The sequence below is a fragment of the Capsicum annuum genome, chromosome 1 (genome assembly GCF_002878395.1).
Source record: "Capsicum annuum cultivar UCD-10X-F1 chromosome 1, UCD10Xv1.1, whole genome shotgun sequence".
Taxonomy (NCBI): domain Eukaryota; kingdom Viridiplantae; phylum Streptophyta; class Magnoliopsida; order Solanales; family Solanaceae; genus Capsicum; species Capsicum annuum.
Genome location: NC_061111.1, coordinates 87,184,721 through 87,210,079, shown reverse-complemented (window position 1 = coordinate 87,210,079; position 25,359 = coordinate 87,184,721).

The window sequence follows — 25,359 nt, the reverse complement described above, 5'->3', positions numbered from 1 at the left end:
CTCTAGCAGAGCCCTTTTCAGTGTTTGCCCTAGTGGGAGTTTCCATTATAGCCAGACATGTATACACGAATTGTCTGATCATAATATCTCAGAAATTTACCTCAATTGATCTCGTAGAGTTAGAGATAATGGATTTTGACGTCATTCTCGGCATAGATTAGATCCACTCATGCTGTGCCTGAGTTGATTATAGATACAGAATAGTTCATTTTCAGTTCCCAAATGAACCAGTCCTTGAATGGAGGGGTAGTACTATATCTCTTAGGGGGTTAGGTGATTTCATACCTTTGAGATAGAAAGATGATATCCAAGGGTGTGTCTACCATATTGTACGAGTCAAAGACTCTAAATCATAAACTCCTACTCTTGAGTCAGTCCCAGTAGTAAAAGAATTCTCAGATGTGTTTCTTGAAGATCTTCCCAGACTTTCTCCCGAAAGGGAAATTGACTTTCTCCCAGATACTCAGCCTATATCTATTTTGTCAAACAGAATGGCTCCAGCTAAACTCAAAGAGTTGAAAGAACAGTTCAAGGATCTCCTATATAAGGGATTCATTAAGCCCAGCGTCCCCCGTGGGGCACACCTATTCTATACGTGCGTAAGAAAGATAGTTCTCTCAGAATATGCATAGACTACTATCAGTTAAACAAAGTCACAGTCAAGAATAAATACCCACTTCCTAGAATCAATGACTTGCTCGACCAACTTCAGGGTGCCAACTATTTTTCAAAGATAAACCTCAGATTAGACTATCATCAGCTTAGGGTCATGGAATATGACATTCTGAAAACAGCTTTCCGAACTCGGTATGGTCAGTTCAAATTTCTAGTCATGTCCTTCGGTCTTATAAATGCCCCACCAGCCATCATGGACTTGATGAACCGAGTTTTTAAGTAGTACTTGGACATGTTCATCATAGTCTTCATTGATGACATTTTTGTTTACTCCCGTAGTGAAAACGATCATGCAGACCATCTCAAAATCATGTTGTAAACTCTTAGAGCCCATCAGTTGTTCGCTAAATTAAGTAAGTCTGAATTCTGGATAAGATTAGCAGCTTTTCTTTTCCATATTATTTCTAGTGATAGCATTAGAGTTGATCCTTAAAAGACCGTAGCGATGAGAAACTAGCCCAGATCCATCTCTCCATCAGATACTAGGAGTTTCTTGGGTTTAGCTGGCTATTACCATCAGTTTGTTGTAGGGTTTTCTTCTATTGCATCCCTCATATCCAGATTGACTCAAAAGAAAGTTAAGTTTTAGTGGTCAGATTCAGGAGTTGAAGACTCGACTCACCTCATCCCCAGTTCTGTAACACCCCGAGATCCCATCCCGAGACGTCACATGATGCTTATGGACCCGAAGGACCACAAGTAAACCCTTTACTGATATCTATACCTGTACACTGCATAATATATGAAATAAATATGGAAACTATCCATAAGGTTCAACATATCTATACATACTCAAAACTGAAAACTGAATACTAATACATCCATCATCTGTCTGAAAACCTCTAAACTATGTGAACTATGAAGTTGATGGGACAAGTCCCCAACTAACTCCGTCAACTGAAAAATATAAACAAAATCTGATGCAATATTAATAAACTGAGATTCATCCTCGAAAGAAGAGGACTCACTACTACTGCTGCTGAATGGGACTAAACTACTGAGGATACTTTGGATCCTATGCTTTTGAACCTATGGTGCCAAATAAAACACCATAGCACCAATGCGTCAGTACAAAAATATACTAAGTATGTAGATGAGGTAGGCTAATGCAAGGGCTTATACATGCATAATATCTAAACTGAATAATCATAAAGATGCCGCATGAAAACGCATACATGAATACACAGACCATGAACACAATCATCATGACTCTAGATGTCGAAACTCGAATACCACTTTACTGCAGACTGAACTCACTACTGACACTGAGATACTAAATCACTGACTCAACTGATACTGTTAACTAAGGATCTGGATGTATTTACATCGAAGAATGAATTCTGAGCTTACCGCTTTTGACTGACAAGATTAGGGATCAACTTTTCTAATGGATGATTCCAGAAGCTATTAGTGATGATAAGAAATATGATTATAGCTGAATCTAACAACAAGAATACTCAATAGAAATCTGATACTATGATCAAGCCTATCTGACAACATATCTCTAAATATGATATCAAATAACTATATGCGAGACCAAGCCTATCTGACAGGATAGTTTATAAATCAATGGAACTATCTAAGTTCTTCATAGGGATAGATGACTGTATCTAACAGTCCTAATTTCTGGAGATTTATACTTAAACTGAGATTGAATTTGAAATTGTAGGAAGTATTCATCTAACCGACATGCCCCTACTATATTTTAGGGGTCCAATCTCTACCTCCGATTGGGAGGGTGCCAATACCGTGCCACAAGTAAAGACATTATCTCTTCTCTAAGGTTAGGCTCTCTAGTAGTGACCCTCAACAGGTAGACAACTGTTCCTGTGCTGGCTACATAGTTCTAGAACATAAGGATTGCTTCTAAGAATCACACCCCCTACTAGCAGGTGAGTTCCCTTTCTTGGGTTCGCTCGGTGCTGAATACTACTCCCAACTGAAAGACTCTGGGTTATTCTTAAACTTTACACAACAAGATGAATCTGTTACTGATCATTTTTCTCAAAAGATCTCACTGAGTTACGCTGAGATTACTTAGTTCCATATCTGACAAAAAAGGTATCGAATCATGGTATCTGACTGACGATACAGAGCTTGAATAAATTACTTAAATCACTTCTGAGATTAGAATTGAATCATTTGAATACTATTAGATCTGAGCTAATTTACAGAACTGGGGCTAGATTACTAGCGATACAGAGATTATGAAAATAACTGAGATTACTGAACTTTCTTAAGTTCTGCAATTGTCTGAGTATACAGAGTTCTATAGTTCACTGAGTTCTAAGAATCATGGCTCGACTAGAATTATCGAGAAACTGACACGGGCTCTAGACAACAGCTCTATTATTAGGTATAAATGCCCCCAGGACTCGATAACATAAAAGTAAAACATAATCATTCTTGCATCATCACGATCATCCATTCATCATTACAATCATTCATTCATCATCACAAGCATTCATTCATCATCATAGTCATTCATTCATCTCTCCAAGTAATTAGGAATCATAACATACTTTTCCCCTCAAAATCCCTAAGGCATCGCATCAAACATTTAGGAAACATAGGCCCTTATTCATTATCACAATCACCAAAGTATCGCTTTAAGCATCTCAGAATAATAATCATATAATCACATAGGGAAAACATGCTACTAGATCGTACTCCATTCAGCAAGGTTTTACCTCAACTATTTCCTACCTATATCAGTCTTGACATATGTTTGGATATCACATGGCTTGGGGAAACTTCATACTATCATATCATAACTTACTTACTAACCACTTGGCATGTATTAAAAACTTAGCATATATCGAAGAGCACATAATTGGGGAATTTACTACTATCACATCTCCACTTGTTCACTAAGGTCCTTCAACAAATACTAGACATGCATAGGTTCCCACTTATTTGGGGATTTCCTACTATCATGGAATAATTCATTCACTTGGGCATTTTATCAAACACTAGGCATACATAGACTAGCCACAATTTGGGGCTTTCTATCCAGCATACTATAATGGCCCATATGCTTCTCCTAAGATTTTATCAAAACTATGGGAGACATACTCCACTTATTCAACCAATTCTACACCCAAAAGTCATGAACACATCACATAGAGAGCAACTTCAAGAGGGTTTATCACCAACATTGCATGAATTCCACATACAAGGGTCAAAGCTCACAAATCTTGTAAACAAAAATGAATCAAATCTCAAAAACACATGGAACATCAATTTCAAATCATACAAATCATGGAATTTCACAAAAATAAAGTCCTTAAGTTTTAAAGATGGGTGCTTGAGCTTCTTGGATGAAACAGACCCAAGAATCAACATCTACATACCTTGGGTTAGGAATTTAAGATAAAGAGAATTTTTTTGACTCCTTATTAAAGCCTTTGATCAGGAGAGTTTAATTCTTGAACCACTTTGAAACTCTACAGAAGATTCTTGAATTTTCTTGGAAAAAGATTGGATTTTGGGTTGGAGAGAAACCCTAGCTTCTGGATATTTCTTGGAAGAGAAATAAGATAAAATGAGGTTTTCCCATCTGCTTGGATATATATATACAAGACCAAAATGGGCGGAAAAGACCAAAATACCCTTTTAAAGAGATTTAAAAATTACTGATCTAGGCCTGTGATGGTCGAACTGATGGTCCGTCAGAGCAATTGATGGTACACCAGATCGTTCATCACTCGAGTGCCAAAACTGGGACATTTTACCTTGACGTGATGGTCAAAGTGAAGATCCGTCAGGAAACTAATGGTCCACCAGATAGTCCATCACTCAGGGGCCAAAAATGGGATATTCTGCCTCGAGTTGACAATCTCCTTGACGGTCTGTCAAATTTTTGGCGGTCCACCATTTTGGACATTTCACGATAGCCAAAAAAAGGAGTCACTTCCTTGGTTTAACGGGATGATTGATGGTCCACCAAGGACTTGACGGTCCACCAGATCGACCGTCAAACCTGGGCGATTCCGACCACGCTCAGTAAAATGGCCATAATTTCCTCGTCTGATGTTGGATTTTGATAAAATTGGTATCTATGGAAAGATTATTCAATGATCTTCCTGTTGATAGGTCATGAACTCAAAAATTCTCTGTAAAATAGGAGATATACACATTTGAAGTTGACTATGGCAATGTCCTTCTCAAGAATTCAATCGGTAATGGATGTTTTAATTAATCTAATAGCTAGGATGTATTTAAGGACTTAATACTCATCAAAATTGATCATAAAACTACCAAATCACTAAGATTTATTTATCATGAGCTTGAATCATGGTTCTACTATCAGTTGGGTTTCTCGGGGTATTACAAGTTCTTACTCTACTAGATGGTTCAAATAGTTTTGTTATGTATTGTAACATATCCAAAGTAGGTTTGGGTTGTGTCCTCATGCAAAGAGGTAAGGTCATATCCTATTCCTTTAAAAAACTTAAATCCCATGAGAAGAATTATCCAACTCATGATCTTGAGCTAGCAGCTATAGTGTTTGCCTTAAAAATTTAGAGGAATTATTTGTATGGGGTGCATGTAGATATGTACACAGATCACAAAAGCCTTCAGTATGTGTTCTCTTAGAAAGAGTTAAATCTGCGTTAGAGAAGGTGGTTAGAGTTATAGAAGGATTATCACATGAGTGTCTGTATCATCCGGGTAAGTCTAACGTAGTGACGGATGCTCTCAGTAGAAAGTCTATGGGTAGTGTAGCTCATGTTGAGGATAGTAAGAAGAAGTTATCTCAGGAAGTCCATCAGCTTGCCCGACTAGGTGTTCATTTACTCAATTCAGCAGAAGATAGTGTAGGGGTGTAGAGTAGCTCAGAGTTATCTCTAGTTTCCAAGGTAAAGGAAAAGCAGAAAAGAGATCCCAATTTAGTTAAGTTGAAAAAATCAATCAGAAATTAGAAAGTAAAGGTTTTCTCCCAAGGGAGAGATGGTGTTTTGCGTTGTTAGGGTAGATTGTGTGTGTCTGGTATAGATGATTAGAGGCAATGAATTCTTGCAAAAGCGCATGGTGCACGTTACTCTATTCATCCAAGGGCCACTAAGATGTACCATAATTTATGAGAGATCTATTGGTGGAGTGGGATAAATAGAGATATTATAGAGTTTTTTGCTAAGTGCTCTACATTCCAGCAAGTTAAGATTGAGCACCAGAAGCCTATGTAATCGCCGATCGTTTCTTAAGCCTAAATCCATCTTTAAAGTGGATATATATGACTTCTAAAGTGATTTATGTTTAAACCATAATGTATTTCTCTAATTTATACTTTTTGTCATGTATATCATTGAATAATCTTTCCATCGATGCCAATTTTATCAAAATCCGACATCGGGTGAGTGAGTTATGGATGTTTTACTGAATGCTATAGGATCGCCCAGGTTTGATGGTCGACCTGGTGGACCGTTAGGTCCTTGGTGGACCGTCAAGTGTCCCATCAAGACAAGGTAGTATCTCCCTTTTTTAGATTTTGTGTGACAGTCAAAGTGGTGGACCGTCACAAAGTTGACGGACCGTCAAGGTGTTTGTCAGACCGAGGTAGAATATCCCATTCCTGAGCCTCGAGTGACGAACGATATGGTGGACCGTTAGTTCCTCTGATGGACCATCACTTTGATCATCACTCCGAGGCAGAACATTCCTGTTTTAACACTCTAGTGAAGGACGACCTGGTGGACCATCAGCTAATCTGACGGACCATTAGATCGATCATCACAGGCTGCGATGTGTAATTTTCAACTTTTTTTCAAAAGGGCATCTTGGTCATTTCCGCTCCTTGTGGCCATATATATATATATATGTAGAGAAGAGAAGATCATTTCTCTCCAAATTTCTTTCAAGAATTCTCTAGAAACCTAGGGTTTCTTCCAAACCCAAAAATCAAATCATCTGCAAGAAATTCAAGAGATCTCCCATAAATTTCTTCAAGTTGTTCAAGAACTAAGTTCCTCAAGTCAAAGGTAACAAGAACTTGGTCTAAAAGTGTGAGAAAGAAGTTTCAAGCAAGTTTCTATATCTTCAAAATCAAAATCTAAGGTATGTGGGGTTTGAACAAGAACACTCCTTTTGTTTTTGTGCCTAAAGATTTACTTTCTATTACTGATTTATATGATTTTACAAGTGGATTTACACCCAAATTTCTTTATTTATGATTTATGAGATTTGAGTTGAATAAGTTTGATATTTATGATTATTTCACCATCATGTTTCTTAAATTGAGAATTTATTCCATGAGTTGTATATTGTCATTATGTATTGATGATTTCTAAGCGATTTAAGACAAGTTCCATGAGTTATGCCTTTCCATGAGAAATTTAAGTATAGAATATATATCGATATTTGAGATTGAAAGTTGAGAATGAGTCGTATGACGTTTCCTTGAAGCTTTTGATATTTGAAATGATTTGATAAGCAAAGGTACTTGATGTTGAGAAAGATTGTTTTGATTTTGAGTCCAGTTAGGAATCGACAGTTGTTCATGATTTACAGATGAGATATATTTATGTTTTAGTCTTTATAATAGAACTATGAGTTGATATTGATTAAGGAGGATTTCCTAATGCATTTTGAGCTAAGTCTTGGAGGAGTATTTAGCACCAAGAGAGAAATTTGGTATTTCTCCAAAACTACGTGCCACTGTAGGATTGATGTTGATAGTTGTGGGCCAAAGGCCGAGTATGATATTGTAATGATGAGATTGAGGTTGTACTTCTTGGCAAGAGTACGACACCCCTTTCAATGTGGGGTTCTCTCCTTAGAAGGGAAAAACGTTGGACTCTATGCGGCTCATATGTTGTAGTTATATCGGTTATAAGAAACTCCCACATCCATAATGATATAAGTCTCTTGAGTTACTGAGTCACTCTAAGTCACAAGTTAAAGAGTTTGAGTTGAGTTAAATGATTCATGAGATTTATGAAACACGTGTCATTACTGATGACTTATGGAAATAATGATTCAGATAATTCAAGCAAAGATAGTTATTATTGTCAGCATGCATGAATTCTCATACATTTATGATATTATTTAAAATGCTGCATCCACCCCTACAGTACGAGTCAGTTGGGGATCTGTCCCAATGGCTCATCAGACTTGTATAGTAGAGGCTTTGTCAGGCTAGAGTACTAGTATGTACAGAACTTCAGTATTTTGATTGTCAAGAGCATTATTACTTCGTATCGCAGTATGTTCATGACATGGTTATTCCTCTTTATCTTAGCATGATTTGCGTTATAGTGAGTTCTAAAGGTGATGACAGGCTTAGAGGGTTAGCTTGGGGCCATGTGTGACCTTAATCACCATGTGATATCTCAGGATGGGTTCTTGGGGCGTTACAGCCTAGTGGGTCCATGTAGGAGTTCAGTATTCCCATGTGGAAGTGGGAGAAAGTAAACATGGACTTTGTGACAGGTTTGGCTCGTACGTGTCATCAGCATGACTCTATTTTGGTTATCATAGACAGGATGAAGACCAAATCAACTCATTTCTTGCTAGTCCATACCTCTTATTCAGCCGAGGACTATGCCAAACTCTATCTCAGAGAGTTGGTTAGGTTGTACTGTGTTCCGTTATCTATCATCTCAGATAGAGGTACCTAGTTTACCTCTCACTTCTGGAAAACATTCCAAATGGGTCTTGGTACCCAAGTCCACCTCAATATAGCTTTTCACCCTTAAACAGTAGTCAAGTAGAAAGGACCATTTAGAGTCTTGAGGATATGCTGAAAGCATGCATTATTGATTTCAAGGGTAGTTGGGATGACCATTTGCCTTTGATTAAATTTGCATACAATAATAGCTATCATTATAGTACTCGTATGGCTCCATTTGAGGCTCTCCATGGTAGGAGATATATATCTCCAATTGGTTGGTTTGAAGTAGGTGAGGCTGAAGTAGAAGAGCCTGACTTGGTGTTTGATGCCTTAAAGAAGGTTCAGTTGATCAGAGAAAGGCTTAGGGCTGCCCAAAGCTGACAGAAATTGTATGCAGATGTGAAGAAAAAGGACCTCGATTTTAAGGTTGGTGACTTCATGTACTTGAAAATCTCTCCCATGAAGGGAGTGAAGAGATTCAGCAAGAAAGGGAAACTCAGTCCCCAATATATTGGTCCCTTAAGAATTCTCAATCATTTCAGAAAGGTAGCTTACGAGCTTGAGTTGCCTTCAGATTTAGCCTTAGTATACCCAGTGTTCCATGTCTTGTTATTGAAAAAGTATTGGTGATCCAGCTGTAGTTGTTCCCTTAGAAAGTGTAGATATTCAGAATAATCTTTCCCTCGAGGAAGTTTCAGTCAAAATTCTTGATCATCAAGTTCATATACTAAGGAGTAAAGAAGTTCCACTAGTCAAAGTTCTTTGGCGAAATCAGTCCATTGAGGGAGCCACTTGGGAAACAGAGGTAGATATGTGGACCAAGTATCCTTATCTCTTCTCCACGAATCCAAATTCAGTATAAGGTACCAAATCTTCTAAAGATATTTCTCTATCATGCCCTGTTTTAGTTGCACATTATGTTCATGAATCAGTTCAGTTATGCATTCCATGCATCAGATATTCATGTTCAGTGTGTAAGCTTAGTCCATTAATTTCGTTAGCTTAACCAGTTTTATTCGAGGACGAATGATCCCAAGGGGGAGATATTATAACACCCCATATTTCCCTAGAATAATCTTAAGTCCTAATACATGAGTATTCAAATATAAAATTTTAAAACACTTTTTATTTTTCAGTTTACAGCCTTCCATTGAGTAGGAAATTCAGTTAGCTTTCAAATGATATAAAATTTGCCTAAATCCGATAAAGTGGTAAGAAGTTATGGAAATTTTAAGTTTCAGTCGTTAAACACCGTCATTTTAACATTTAACGTATCGCGGAGTAGGCCAATCTCCTATTTGGTAAATTCTAGTGAGGGTCCGCGATCCTAGTGCATCATGCCGTAGGTCAATTTGACATTTGTCAATTTTCAGTGGGCCTCCACAATCCTGGCGCATCACGGAGATGGCCAAGATGGTGGCGTGTTGCGGCGTTTGTCCAGGTCCTAGTTTTCCCTTTTCCAGTGGCTTGGCGCTATAGTGGCATGTCGCGCCAAGGCCAAAAATCAGGATTTCAGTTTTCAGCTTGTGTTTTTAAATTCGTTTAAGGGTGTTTGGATCTTTTTCCTCAGTCCTAAACTCACCCTAAACATGAAATTTAACCCCTAATTGACCTAATTACTCATCATTATTCACTTTCTCTCAAATTAAAAATCCCCTCTTTTAAGAACAAGAAACCCTAGCTCTGAATAATCAAGATCAAATCTCAAGAACTCTCCATCAATCCTTTCAAATTCATCCTCTCAGGTATGTTAGATTTTCATCCATGGATTCCTTTCATCCATGGAGTTCAAGTATCCATTTTAATTACAAATCTATCATCTTTTCAAGATTTATGATATTAAATTATGATTTAAAACTATGAATCTCTATGAACTTCCTTGAATGTTTATTTTTATACCATACTTTAATGGAATTATCGTTGTTATCAAATCCCCTATGTTTTAATATTGTCATTCTTTGAATTAGATCATGATTTAGTGTTATAAATGTTGAAGTCATGCTATTATTTCAAGTTTTATACTATTCCCATGAATTGACTAAACTATGAAGTACAAGTGTTTGATAAAATGCCTACAAGAGTGATTTATTTAATAAGAGCCTTCATGTTTTGGCCTTCGAACTTTAGTGTCTTTTCAGTATTGTTGTTTTAAGTCCTGGGGGTGTTGCATACTCGAAAACAATAGCTGTTTATTTAGTCTAGTCTTAGTACATTACAGAATAGTCTTCAGATTATATTATGAGCATTATTAGAATAGTCAGATATCAGTTATTCAACTCAGAACTGTCTAGTATCTCAGTGTCTTTCAGTTGGGAGTAGAATTTAGCACTGAGCGAGCGTAGGGATAATAGATTCCCCGTTTGATAGGCAGAGGCATTAGTAGCAGTCCCTATACTCCAGAACTACATAGCCAGTGTAGGATATGAGTAGTTACCCATCATATTAGGCTTGACTATGTCGCATGGGTCACCCGTCAGTTTAGGCTTGACACCCTTAGTCCTTTGGACATTAGATCAATTTAGTGGATCCATACAGCCATTGTTAGTACCCGTGTCACGGTATTAACAACCTTCCAGCTAGGGTTATAGGTTGGACCCCAATTAACTCAAATTGGGGTATATCGGTTAGATCTCAGTTACAGTCCCAGCTCAGTTATCCATTCTTAGTATTGTTTGACCAAAGCATACAGATTTCAGTTATCTCAGTATTTTAGTTTATAGATTTTACTCAGTTCATGTTATATTCTTGGTCATGCATCCACAGTATTTACAGATTTTCATGCATTTTCAGTATCTACAGATTCCATGCTCTTTATTCAGTACTCTATGCTTTACATATATGTCCAGGTAATTATTATTATTCCTATTCAAGAGACCATGCATATCAGCCTACCTCATTTAACATACTAATACATTCAAAGTACTGATCGCATAACTTTTCTTTGCACTATGATGTCTCATATCATAGGTGATGACGCTCAGTTCCCGGATCGCACCTAGATTCTCAGATTATCAGCAGTACAGTAGCAGTGGTGAGCCCTCATTATCCAAGGATAGATTATATTACTTTATGTCTTTATCTCAGTAGTTAGTAGAGTTAGTTGGGGCCTGTCCCATCAACTCACAGTAATCAGTTTAGAGGCTTTTCAGACACTACAGTTAGCTATTCATACTATTAAGATTTCAATATTTTATCATATTCATAATTCAGTAGTTATTTCATTATTAAAACCTTATGGCATTTCAGTTGTTCTTCCGCATTCATGATTATATTATTCAATGCTCACAGCTGGTACTAGCTCATGGGTTACCTGGTGGTCTCTCGAGACCATAAGCACCGTTTAATTACTAGGGGTAGTCTCGGGTCATTACAGAGGCATTCTCCGATGAATAAATACAAATGAACTCGGGGCATTTTCTGCTAAATGAATACATTTTCCAAATACGAGACATATAAAATCATTCCACGAAAACATTCCAAACATTCAATAATCCACAATCCCTAAGATTTGCCTACCCAACCTACGTTTGGCTATCAATTGTTGGCCTAAACATGACACTATCGGGTTCAACAAAATTACATTCGTCTTAAATTAAAAACATAATCAGTGATCAAAACAAGTTAATATTTACTTTCTCGATTTCCAAATCCCATCCCAATTTATTATCAGTCACGCAATTAACTTAAGTCTCAATCATACGACTATTTAATTTTCAAGATAAAAACCAAGACAACAACAATTAATATAGCTCAAATATTCTCACAACCACATCACAAAAATCACAACGTTAAATATATTTGAGATAATAAAAGAGTAAAGTTGAGGGATGTACCTTCGAAAAACTGATTTCGTTGATAATAATGTTTAAGAAATCCCAAACTTGGAATCCCGAATAGAACACCTCAACAAACAAAAAAAATCCAACTTGATCAAATAGATTTAAATCCTAAGAAAGAAGAGATAGAAAGCAACCCAAGACTGAAATTGTGAAAACCTAGAAAATCCGTATTCGAGATCTCACCGAATTCAACCTAATCTCACTCGATCGGCTAGTTTAGTTATTGGTTTGGATTTTTCAGTGGCGAGGGAGACGAGTTTTGGGTCGGCAGTGCCTGAATTCGCCGAATAACCACTGATTCCAGTGAATCTAGTATTTTTCAGCTGGAGTTATCCAGAAATCAAAGGAAAACGAAGAGATTTCGGTGATTTTGGGACTGGTTTGATCAAAAACCAATTTCGGGGAAGATATCGTTGGAAAAACTTAGAAACCAAGCCAATTTTAGAGTTTCTTTACGGGATTTCTCTCAAGCTCCCTCCATTCTCTCAATTCTAACTCTCTCTCTCATTATTCACTAAAAATTATATATATATAATTTTTAAAATGTCAAAAGTTTCTAATACATGTACTACTTAAATATTATTTGCTTCAACTAACGTTATTTATGAATAATAGTTGAATAATAACAAAAGGTGAAAGGAGTTTTATGAGACCGAAAATCTTTAATAATTTTTATTTTAACTTTATTAATTATATTAAGTATGCAATGTTAAGAAACTAAAAATTTATTTTTTAATGTAAAATTTACAACATCAACAACAACAACATACCTATTATATTTTCACCAAGTGGGGTCTGGGGAGGGTAAGTGTACGCAGTCCATACTACTACCTCAATTGTGAGATAGAGAGGTTGTTTCCGATAGATCCCCGGATCAAAATAAAGCAATCTAAAATAAGATAAGAAATATAAAATTTAATGATCTTTATTTTCATTACTTTCACAATTTTTTGTTATCATAACCTCTAAAATAATTAATAGTTATATGCATGACATTGTTTGATATTCCATATTGTAGTACCATATAAATAAAGAGATTTTAAAACTTTATAGAAATAATCACATTAGCCTTTTAAGTTATTATATTTTTGATGCTTAGTATATTTATATTTTTAATTGACTCAAAATTTAAGACTAATAGAACGGTGATCAGCTTGTGGGAGAGAATGTCAACAAGCATTTGAAAATTATGCTTTGATTTTATTTTTATTTTTATTTCTTTAAAGATTAAGGTAGTCAGAAATGATATTAGTGCATTATCTTTTTTTTTGGTATGTTCTTTATATGCTCTCTTTATTTTGTAATTTATAGACTTTCTGACTGTAAGTCTATAATTTATTTTGATTCAAAATAGTAACTTATGATTTTGTTGGAAGTTTTCTAACCACACATTTTTCTCTATGTATACATACATACATACATACATACATACATATATATATATATATATATATATATTATTGGTATTTATTGTCTTTTATAACCGCGCGAAGTACGGACAAACCCACTAGTTTATTATATTTACATAAGAATATGACTACAAGACTAAAATATTTGGCAATAATAAAATATCTGTAATTAAAAATTATAGGATATAACAACAATCAAATTAAATTGTTTCCATTACTAATTTAAGCCAACAATAATACAGTCATTGCTAAAAGGTTGTTGCTGATTCTATACTTTTTTGTAGTGAGTGTTATATTTAATTCAACTCCAGGGTCCCATCAACAAAGTGCCAGCTGACCAGGTAGGCATATTAATAGGGTTGGCACATAGTCTATAAAGAGCCTAGACATCTATCAGTTACACTATTATAGGGTAATCTGTCCTGTCTTTTTCAATTTGATAAATTCATCTTAATTTTTATAATTTAAAACACCGATTACTATACAATTTTCAAATTTTATAATTAGTTTTAAAACTAATTTATTAACCATAAAAAGGGAAGTTTAGTGTTGCTCGTTATTATTAATATGTTTTTTGTTTAAACTTGAAATAAACCCACAGATCCACAAGCCACCCTGCCTGCCCCAACTTTAAAAGATATTATTTGAACCCACCCTGCCCCGCATAAGTCTTAAACCCCCATAAGCATTAAACCTACCCCATCCATTGTCATCTCTAGAGACAATCCAACACTCAGAATTATTTGATCATATGTTTTCTTTATCACAATGGAATTTATTTGGACAAAGTAGGAGGAATATTCTTCATTTTCACTTCAAGTTCCACCAAGCTACATGACTTAATGCTACCATTATCATCTTTCAACTATCAAAACTAAGCATCATAAGATCGATCAAATACTCAAAAGGCAATAGTCAACTACTTGAAAATAGTGTAAAGGAGATACAATAATTTTTAACTCTCTGTTTGTAAGTTCTATTGCAATAGTCACTTTCAAAAATTGAAGATTTTACCACTGAGTTAATTTCGCATATGATCAATTAACTAAGCATTTAAAAAAAATACATCTAAAAATGGTGAATCTCTCATGTTTGATAACTATGAGAAGATTCATAGATAAGCTAAGGTCTTTTTTTTTTTTTTGGATAAGAGTTAGTTACCTGCTTAGGATTAGATATGACAAAGCTAAGTTTTTTGTTACTTAGAGTTTGTTGTGAAGAGGTTATTGGTTTTGTATGATGAAATTAAAGCTCACCCAAGGATTATGTAAGGCTTCTTTTTCATGTTACCATTTGACCACACTTTCAAATTAAAAAAGTTCCTCTAAAACCTTATCCTCGGGCTATCAAGTGTTGGTGTCGCCCTTAAGCATCACCATTTTTATCTTCAAACAAGTTTCTCCGACATTTTCTCTGTAGTATTTTTGCGCCCATGTTCTCATTCCATTCTCCTGTTTGCTAACCTCTAGAGGTTTTTACATTTCAACTATTAAAAAATTAAATGACTTTAAAAAATAATTAGCATTAATTGAGTGAATTTTGTGTTACAAAATAAAAATGAGGAACTTTTTAAGATAAAAAGTGTTGGTTAAGTGAACGTATGAAAAATATAGAGGTAACAAGAGAAAGAATTTTCATAAATGAGGTAACTGCAAAATTCTACACTCTTGAAGCAGTAGAAATTGCATAAAATAGCTGATCTCATAATCACAACAATAAATTGCCATTAGTGGGGCATCTTTCATTTGTTAAAGCATTGATCACATTTTATCCAATACCATGCTAATTAGTACAAGAAAGCAAAAGATGCAAAACACTCTTAGCCAACTAATATAATATGACAGATCAATGTTTTTTCATGCTTTGTTTGGTGGTTCTGTATCTATATTCACACTAAACTTTTCATTCATGTCCATGCTAGTTTTCACTATATCCGTCTCCAATCTGTGATCTATGTTTATTGGTACGGTTTCACTCTCTTTTTTATATACTTGATCTAGATTTCTTTATCTGGTATGTGCATGTGTTGCATTTACTATTTCTCAGAATGTGACTCAAATTGTATATTGAGTGAAATGTAAATTGTATGCTTTGACTTAAGAGCGTTGGTTGCATTCAGAGTGAAGTGATAACTGCTTGATTAAATTGATAGTCTCTATTCAAAAAAATTATAGATACATAGTAGCCGGAGGTAAACCTGTCAAACGGGCTGGGCTGGCCCGTTCTAATCCATTTAGCCCGACCAGTTTTAGTTGGCTCAACTCGGTTGACCCGGTTCGATCGCCCACGGGCTATAGAAATGCCGATCCCGGGCTGGACCATCCAAGTTGACGGGCCTGGTACACCCGGTCCGGTACCAACCCAGACCAGGCCCACCGGGTACCTGACTTGGCTCGGTTATTTTTTTTTATTGGCAACTAGCCATTTTTGGGCCATTGGACCAATGGCATTATAGTTGTTTGGACCCCAACGACTAATTGGCTTTTTTAAAAGAAAAAAAATTATAATTCCAAAAAATTTGTATAAATACCCCTAATTCAAAATTCATTTTTCACACAATTCTCATTCTCTCAAATCGTCTAATTATCTCCTAAAGTGCTCAATTTTATTTTTTAATTTTGCAATTACAAATACAAGGGGAAGTTTCTAAAGACGCAACTTTTAGATTCTTCCAAAATTTGATATTGTCGTTCCATCTCTTACCATTAATTTTTAATTAGTGTATTAAGTGTTAGATATTTATTTTTATTATTTGTGTGTATTTGAAATATTTTTAGTTTATTTTTTAATATGGATAAAATAAGAAACCTTAGTAAAAGCGTCAAAATTTTTGTGCCGGAAGTGAAAGTGGTAGTAAAAATGAATTGGTGCAGTTTTGGTAGAGGTAGTTTAAGTAATAGATATACCCGTGTGCCTCCGGTACCGATTAGTCAATATTTTGAGGAAGAAATAGGTGTAGGTGCTCATGATATGGATTATGCAGAAGCTCAGGAAAATTACGGTATAGATGAAAAAAATAAAGTAGATGCGGTTAATTTAGATGAAGATGATGATAATATTGGTAAACACCCATAGTAGGAAATGCTAATGTTAGATCTAAATCGATTAATTGTCTTTTTCGTCCTCCCCGTACCCTAAGAGCTCATAGAAAAATTAGTATTGCATGGGAATTTTTTGGAAATAGAAGGACAAACTAAGGTGTAATGCAATGTTTGTGAAATGATATATGAGCATAAAAAAGGAGGCAATCAATGAGGTACTGGTTCGATGATGAGACATTTAAGAGATAATCACGCTAGAGAGTTACTTATTGCACAAGGTGGTGAGGCTATTGGTGGGCCAACACAAACTAGATTGAACCCAACAACCGGTCAATTAACTAAAAATTATAATAAAATGAAGGACCGAGAAGAAATAGCAAAAATGATAGCCGTGGGATGTTTGCCTTTGACTTTTGCTTCTTCTGATGCTTTTATTCATTATATTCAATCAATTTATAATGCTATGTTTAATGGTATTCCTAGAAGTACTTGTCGGGCCGATATTTTTAGACTCCATGCACAATATGTTTATTATTTATTACATTATTAAAAAATATTCAATGTAGAATTGCTCTACTTTCGATCTTGGTCGTGTTGTTAATAAAAATGATTATTTAACCATTACTTGTCACTGGATAGATAGTAATTTTGTTATGCAAAAATATATTCTAAATTTTTTGTATGATGAAGATCGTAGACTACTGAAAAATTTATTTCGGAATATATTACTATAGTTGCAGAATATTATGGTATTGAAAGAAAATTTTTATATATTACTTTTGATAATGCATCTAACAACAAGACTGCTATTGACAAGTTAAAAGCTAAACTTTCTCCACCGTTACCTGAAATTTTTTAAGTGTGCTTGTCATATATATAATTTAATTGTAAAAGATGGTCTTGAATTTTTTAAGTTTTATATTGAAAAACTCTGGCTTGTCGTTGTCTTTATTCAAGAAAATAATCGAAGAGGTAGAGTGAAAGAATTTAAAGTTAAATGTGAACGAAATGGACTTAGACCGATATTAATGCCTGAAGAATGTGATACTAGATGGAATGCTACTTATACTTATTTTAAAACTTGTCTTGCTTATAAAGTTTCTATTAAAATGACTTTTAATCAATTTTGTGGTTCTTTTCCTGAGTATATGCTACATGATTCTGATTGGATTACAATTGATGATCTTGTTAAGTTTTAGAAAGATTTTGTATAGCTACGATTGAATTTTCTGGTGCTTATTATCCTACTGTTTGCAATATTTTAGCTTATTTAGCCGACATTTCTTGTTTGCTTAAAAAATATAACGATAGAGAAGGTTACAAAGAAGTTCTTGGTGCTATGTTTGCTAAATTTAAAAAGTATTTTTTCCCGCTTCCTCCAATTTACTTGGTTGGTGCTATACTAAAATCCATGCATGAAATATAATACTATTTGCAACTTTAGTACTGTTATTTATAATTCCTTAGAGATAGAGCCTCAAGAAAAACCATATATGTTTACGGCTATGAGTGAGGCGGACATTTACATAGAAGCATTATATAACCATTATGCCAACTTATCTGATGTAGTTGTACCGACAAATATCACTCTAACTATCGCTCCTCAAGCTCCAGAGGAGACATCATCTTCTAAAAGGCTGACATATAGTGATTTTCATGATTACTTTTATGATTTAAATATTTGAGATAGGGTTTCTTCGTCAACAACATACATAACAAATTATTGGAAAGAGCTTAGGTATTATCTTCGACAGTCGACAAAGGACAAAGGACCGTAGAGCAAAGATCAACACATTGGATTGGTGGAAGAATAATGAAAGATAATATCCTGTGCTTTCAAGATTAGTGAGAGATATATTGAATGTTCTAATGTCAACTGTTGCATCGGAGAGATCTTTTAGTTAGGGACGAAAACAGCTTGGAGACAACCGACACTCATTGGGAAGAAATGCTATGAATGTGCTAGTTATCATTAGAGATTGGGTCAGAGCAGAACGAAGAAACTAAGGAATGAAGGTGGAGCCGAAAGACGAATAAAATATAGAAGAAATTCTGACTTCAAGGGAGAACTCAACACAATCAATTCCAATGCATAGTCTAGCCCCCATTGATTTTGACTATCCTACGGTAGTTCCCGTTAATATTAACATGAATGAGTTGGAAAAAATGATGTGAAATCTATAGATTTTTCATTCATGTAAATTATAAGTTTTGGATCATTTTTCAATCAATAAAATACAACATTCATTCACTCCTTACTTTTTAATTTTTTCATTTAAATTAAATTTCTTGTTTGAATTAAATACTTTTAATATATTACTATTTTTACACTAAGTAATAAACAATTAAACATAACAAACATATATACACATATTAAAAAAATAAATTTCTTTTAAGTTCAAATATAATGAAAACATATAATAAATATATGTTCAAACTTTAAAACTTCAAGTATTATTATATTAAGTAGCATATTTTCTCTAGACTCTAAATTATATATATTTAACGTATACATATAGTGTATATATGTTGTATGTATATTGTTTCAACTTTCAAGTGATATTTTAAGTAGTATATATTCTACATATATGTCTATATATTTTTTATATATTAAAATAGTAAATATTTAATGTGTATATGTTTTTAAAATAGTATAATATGTAGATTGTAGTGTATATATGTTATATGTGTATATATTTTCTATAGACTCTAAAGTAGTATATATATTTAACATATACATGTGTATATGTTTTCTAAAGTAGTATATAACTATATATATAGTGTATATATGTTGTATGTATATTATTTAAAGTAGTACATATATTATATTATACGTATACATGTGTATATATTTTCTATAGACTCTAAAGTAGTATATATTTAATGTATACATGTGTATATGTTGTATGTATATTAATTAAAGTAGTACATATATTATATTGTACGTATATATGTGTGTATATTTTCTATAGACTATAAAGTAGTATATATTTAACGTATATATGTGTATATGTTGTATGTATATTATTTAAAGTAGTACAAATATTATATTGTACGTATATATGTGTATATATTTTCTATAGACTCTAAATTAGTATATATTTAATGTATACATGTGTATATGTGTATATGTATTCAAAACTAGTATATATACAGTGTATATATGTTGTATGTATATTATTTAAAGTAGTACATATATTATATTGTACGTATATATGTTTATATATTTTCTATAGACTCTAAAGTAGTATATATTTAACGTATACATGTGTATATGTTGAATGTATACTATTTAAAGTATATATATATATATATATATATTATATTGTACGTATATATGTGTATATATTTTCTATAGACTCTAAAGTAGTATATCTTTAATATATACATGTGTATATATTTTCTAAAGTAGTATATGTTTAGCGTATATATGTTATATTTACATTGTTTAACATATTTAAAATGTATATAAGTGAGTATATATAGTGTATATCGGAAAAAATATTTCATTTTGATTTTTTTAATCTTTGATCGGATTTGACCGGTTTACTGTTTAATCGGGCCGGTACCGGTTTGTTTGAGAAAAAATTACTGTTGGGTCTGGTACCGGACCGGCCCGTTAAAAATAGCTCAAAACTGGACCGTCCCAGAATCGGGATAAACTTGATGGGCCGATTCCGATTTGATCCGACCCGACCCATTTGACAACCCTAGCTGGAGATAGCTTATGGCCATAGCAGGTACTGGTTGAGGCAATCTATAGATCACTTTATTATGAGCACATTGATTTTCTTCCGTTTGCATGTATAATACAATCTGTTCTATCTCAACTTCTCGAGGTTTATCTATTTGGTCCATACTTTACACATTTCAATAGGTAGAAACTGTCGAATGGAGTAGTTTGAATTATTACATCCCTCATGAAATCTAAGCTCCTTTGGAGAAGTTAACTTAGTCAACTGTCTGCAGAATATATAGCAAAGAATATGCAATATATTTATGATGGGAATATGAATACTCATGTGTTTTGTTTCCTATCTTGTTTGGCACCATAATTTTCAAGATCACTATTATAAACAAAATTCTTCTACATTTTGCCGATACTCAACAAGTTCAGAAGAACCAGCATCCCATCTCTTTAAAAAATTCAATTGCAAGGACATGATCTATGCCTAAGCTAACTTAACCGAACTTCAATCTCTCTACGACTTGTGGTTTCGTCCTCTTTCATTTCGGTTATAGAAGCCAAATGAATATCAAGATCTTCTAGTGTTCTTTTTGCTTGCTTAAGCTTCTCCTGGCTTGCAGTTGTAATGCCTTCACAAGGTGATGAGCTACAGCAATTACATATTGTTCAACTAATTTATCATCATCCATTTTCAAGCAAAAGGAAAAATAGATTGATTTAAAGTATAAGGGTTAAACTTTAGATGATCCTTACATCTTAATCTTGATATCAACCTCAAGCTCTATTTTTTGATAAAATAGGTAATCAAAAGGACAAAATGCTATTCTCCTCCCCTTGGATAAATCTTAAGTCCTCACCAGAATTCAAAACATAGGCATGAGAACTTTGAAATAGTGTTATGTCTCTTCGTTTAACACCAAAATTACAACAAAATTCTAAGAAACGAAATGTTACCTATTATTTATTATAGTGTGTACGGCAACCAATTTCTTCAAGTCACCGATGGTGCCATCTTCATCACACTCCACCTTCACCTTTTTCCAAATTGATCGTTCAACACTTCTTATGCACCATAGAACTATGGCACATTCTTCTTCTGTCCATCTTTCTATACACGGTTACCATAGTTGGGATTCTCAGGCCATTCCCTTTGTCTGCCCGAGAGTACATCCTCTCATCTTGTGTTCGTCCTTGGGACAACACCTATCTTGGGATGGTTCTAGTTCAATCCGATCCGATTCGGCCCAGTTCTAACTAAAACTATTTTTTCCATACAACGTTATTTACTAACTTTTTCCTTCTTATTATGCCCGACCATAGTTAAAATAGGTAACAGTATTGGATTCCTATACAACCCAACTTGAAATACAAAACAAATAACTAAATATTAGGATTACTTAAAGTGAATATTTAATATCATTAAAATAAAAAAAATATAGTGAAAAGACAATTAAGTTTAGGTGTTTTCGAGATTTCTAGAGACAAATTTAGAAGACAAAATATGTATTTTCCCTTACTAAACTGCATGATATTTGGACTTTAACAACATTCAGCTTTTTAGTCTTTATATGACTATGGGTTATATTTCGCATAATTTTCTACACATGAATGCAATGCTTGTTCCTCTAATTAGATCCCAACCTTGTATAGTAGCAGTGCTAGCCCTTCCAGTTAACAAATCAACTCAATTTACATAAACTATTATCCACTTACACACAAAGAAAACATGTAAATTGCCAAAATTCCATATTATAATCATCTTCAAGAGTTACAACTCAATCAAATGCCACAAAAATAAAATCAGTAGAGGAGATGGGGAAAACAATTTGCTTACAACAACCGGGACTCTAAAGTTCAACAAGTAGGTAATTTAATAGCTAAGAAAGAAGCAAACTCAATTCTCAGACCACCTATTAGATATGGTCTTGGCTTCTCAAAACTAATCTAATTGATAAGTGCAAAAGTATATACAAGTGTACAACTATATAATACAAGCTTATATCAAAAGCTAAAAATGTTGAGAACTGTCAAATATTATTCTACCTGATCTTGCCTATTATTCTACATGGATCTCTGCCTCAACTTTCAGCATTTCCTCTTCAATCATATGCCTTTTCTTCCACTTATCTCTTATGGTGAGCCAGCTACGACATGAAGAACCAACTATTATTCATAAGCTGAATAGTCAATGCAAAAAAGTTGTAATAAGTCTTTTTTTTTAAATAGAAGTAGATTCATAAACCAAAAAGAAGACTAACTAGAAAAGTTAGGTTTAATCGGCCTCTTTCTTCTTTTTTTTTTTTTAAGAAAAAAAATTACGACCTTTTTTAATGAAAAAGTTATATATCCAACCCAACAACGAATTCAACCAAAATTAGAAAACTTACCATATGTCTTTTTTATATTTATATATTTATTCTTATAGTGAAAAGATAATTTTATTTATTGCGTGATCTTTTAATGAAGGGCAAAAAATTTAAATCACTTTTCTAAGGGTCTTCACACTTTTATTATTATATATATATGAAGGACAAAAAATTTAATCACTTTTCCAAGGTCTTCACACTTTTATATATATATATATATATATATATATATACACTACTACTACTACTATTACTACTATATAGAAATGTGACCAAGCAAGCAAGTCTTGGTCATCAAGTGTTACAAAAATTAGTATTTGCATTAACTTTATGTATTACTAATACCTTGTTTGGTACACTTTTTATTCTATGTATTACTAATGCTTGCATTAGGCATACACTCTATTTGGTAATAAGGAGTGTATTACTAATGCATAGATATCCACGGTATTAGTAATGCAATGGATTCTAATTCATGCATTGGTATGATTAAAGTCACAATTGTCCCTCAAAATCTTTTCCACATCCTTTCCACCATATTATGGAGAAAATTTTTGTAAAAAAATATTTTAAAAAAAAAGAATTATGCAATTCATGTTATTTTTAATGTACCAAACTAAACACTGCATGAGAAAAAAGAAAGCATAACGTATACAAGCATAATTAACGCAAGCATTACTAATGCAAGTATTACTAATACACAATATTTTGTATTAGTCCTATACACCCTATCAAATGACCTCTAATAGTATTGTATTTGGCTGCTTTATGTGCGTACCATTTTAGTGTTGGACGTAAAAGCTAGATCATAATTTACTTTTTACTTTTGCGACTGCAGAAAAGTACTTGCAGTTGAGCCCATCTTTTTTTATTTTTCTTACACCTTTTTGGTTTTATGAGAAAAGGAATTATGAATGATCAAAAAGTTTTAAAATTAAGTTTTGTTGACTCATGTTTTAATTATTAAGTATGAGTGACAAGTTTTAGATTAAGGATTAAAGAGATTTGACCCTTATAAATTTTACATCCTCAATTCTTTTATTCTATGCTTTAGATAAACCCCTGATAGCTAAAAGTGAAGGGAAAAAAGAGAAAAATGCAACTCTTTTCTCTTACTTTGGTTGCTGCTACTAATTTTTTTTCATTGTTGTTGTTTGTTGTTGTTATTGTTGTTCTTCTTCTTGTTTTTGTTCTTCTTATTTTTTTCTTCTTCTTGTTCTTCATCTGCTGCAACAGATGACCTACCAGTTGGATACATGTTACAGTATTTGGCAAAGTTGGGACACAACCAAAAGCTTAATCTAATAGACAAGTCATCTGCTGCAATAGATGATTGTTACGATAAAAAATCCAAGAGTCATGATGGTACTCGTTACGGCAAACCGCGACGAGTAAACTTATCACCCAAACTGATACACCAAGGGAAAAAGACAGAAATAACCCCAGGCTAAGGCTTCTAGAATGAAGCCAGAATGTATAAGTATAATAAATACAAAAAGAATATAATCAACAATACAACTATAACTCTGAAAACCTGATGTCAATAGTATAAAAACGTATATAGTACAACTCGAATCCAAAAGAAATACATAAGATGTCCAAATACAAGAGAAAATCTATCTCTGAAATGAAATAAAGACATAGTCTAAGAAAAAGGTAGTAGAATACATCCGAATGCCTGAAAGTCAACCACTACCTTAAGAGCACCAAATATCATTTGAATCAACCAAGTTGGGGTGCACTCGAACTAGGACCTGCACCGAAAGGGCACTGTAGGCATGAGTACAATCCACTTGTACTCAGTAGGTATCATAGGACAATAGAGCAAACTAGAAAATAACACATACAAAATACTCATAAAGGGTACGTCACCTGCAATCAGAAGATGCCCCACAATGGTAGCCCACACCGTTTGCACTAACTATTCTAATATATATATATAGATATCACATATATCATAACAATACAACAAGGTAGAACAATAGTATACATCATATCACATACAAGGTAAAAGAGGTATATACCAGATTGTCAAGCACAAATAACGAAAAAAAGAACAAATAGATATAACACAAGTCAATATGGCAATTCACTCACAACATAACATAATAAAGTAAGTGCAGTGTATAAGATAGTGCTACTGCTGCTGCTGCTGATGATGCAGGAGGTCGTTGCAAAACCTTCGGGATCATCGTACAATCCCCATATAGACCTATGGAGTAAAGACTCTTGATGTAGGACCCATGGGGGGTTCATCAACCTGTATACAAACCTTATATTCATATCTACTCCATGGAACATCCTTTGAGAAGGGTTTTATAAGATGTCACATTTTCTGTCATAAATAGGTGTTGCCAGTATTTTTCAAGTGTTGCCGCGCTGGTACCATTTGTTTTATGAACGAGTATGATATAAGGATATAATGCACATAACTAATCACAATGATTATTTCCACAATCAACCACATGATACATTTTCACAACCAACCATAATGATATATTTCACAACCACGTGAGCCAATATCTACTCATTATTTCCACCATCCATGAAATTCCACATGATTCATTACCAATAAAATATGAATATAACACAATACGCCAATGGTACCACAATAGGCATTTTAACAAATTAATATGATTATTGACATCTATTTCAGGCTATCAACATCGCATAGGACCCCAGACAGTCACATATAGCACGTAATATTCAAAAATTATCACATATAGGCC